The 1,524-nt window shown below is 34.4% G+C and overlaps 1 protein-coding gene across 1 annotated transcript in view; it reads right to left on the reverse strand.

Annotated features, from left to right (window-relative positions):
• Window positions 1-1,524, reverse strand: part of LOC106882536 (dynein regulatory complex subunit 7) — a 31,472-nt gene that overhangs the window by 10,743 nt on the left and 19,205 nt on the right. The gene's annotated exons all lie outside the window — the stretch shown is intronic.

Genomic DNA, 1,524 nt, shown 5'->3' on the forward strand with positions numbered 1-1,524 from the left:
ATATATATATATATATATATATATACAACAAAACAAGAAGTTGGGTATTTTTTGGTATTATTTATTCACCATTACATATGTTTCATTCACTAATAGGAATCACAAAGTTATACGTGTTGGAAAAAGTTCAGATATTTCAATGTAAGAAATACTAATATTAATATCAGCTGATAAAATGTATTTCCCATGTCGTTATTAAATCTTTGTAACTACAGGACTAAAACTATTACCTAAAATTCCAACCTTTCTTTTAATATCCATATTCTGCGACTAATATTGTTCACCAGGTATTTCAGCTTGCACGTATGATTTTCTCATTTGAGATCAACATCGACACGCACGCACGCACGCTCGCACGCACGCACGCGCGCACGCACGCACGCACGCACACACACACACACACACACACAATAATCTACAAAGATAAGACGGTTTTTGTAGCATAACTGTAAATTTTCAGTTTTTATCATAACTACCCATTAAATGTCTCTTCTCAGTTAAATGCAGTGCAGAATCGTGACGAATAGTTCTGGGTACAGAAAGACAGCATTTATTAAATAATTGGCAGACATGTTGCAGACAGATGGGAAAGATTTACTATTAACTTCCTTTGGTCCATATACCTCTGACTGGCTAACAAGACAAGTCTTAGAAAGACAAGGTCTGTTGAAGTCTCTTCAACATACGTCAGCTCATTCACCATATTTTCCCCCACGATATTCTGTCCATTACAATAATTTCCCAATTCCCCACATGATTATTTCTCTTCTTCACAACCGGATTAAACCAGTCCTTGTATCTTAGCTTCTTTTTGGAAGGAGGTTTTTTTCCCCAGAGTCTAGTTCTCCGTATTGTAGACCCTTCGGAATTCTTTCATCTTTCATACGAACGACATAGCCCATCCCCCACCACCGCTACCTTTCACCTCAGTCTGCTACGTCGAAAGAGAGTGTCGATGCTTATAACATTTTCAAACCCCAATACCTCAACATTACTCACATAATCTCTCCAACATATTTTCAAAATTTGTAGAAGACATTTTTGCTGAAACATTCCCAATATTTTATGTTTACAATGGAATATCCATTTTTTGACAGTTACATAACAAAACAGAAAAACAAATGTAGGTTTTCAAAATAAATATTTCTATTGCCATTTAATTTTAGACATCGTTGAGACCGTAATGAGAAATAGATTTGCAGGATTAGTTATAAACTTGAAGCTTCTTACAATCACGGGCGGTGATGGAAAGTCAGACGTCCACAAGAATATGAAATATTGCATTAAATTAATTAATTAGACATGGTTACATGTTTCGTTCAAACGAGATTTTAAAATCTATGAAAACCTCATTTAGATGGGAAGCAAAACCATCTGCAATGAATTCTTCTAATTTTATGGATTGCATTATGTGTGTGTGTGTGTGTGCATACATACATGCAATTATACGACATATATACACACATACACACACGCATATGTGTGTGTGTATATGTGTATATATATATATATATATATATATAT

Source organism: Octopus bimaculoides, chromosome 11, assembly GCF_001194135.2.
Source record: "Octopus bimaculoides isolate UCB-OBI-ISO-001 chromosome 11, ASM119413v2, whole genome shotgun sequence".
Lineage (NCBI taxonomy): Eukaryota > Metazoa > Mollusca > Cephalopoda > Octopoda > Octopodidae > Octopus > Octopus bimaculoides.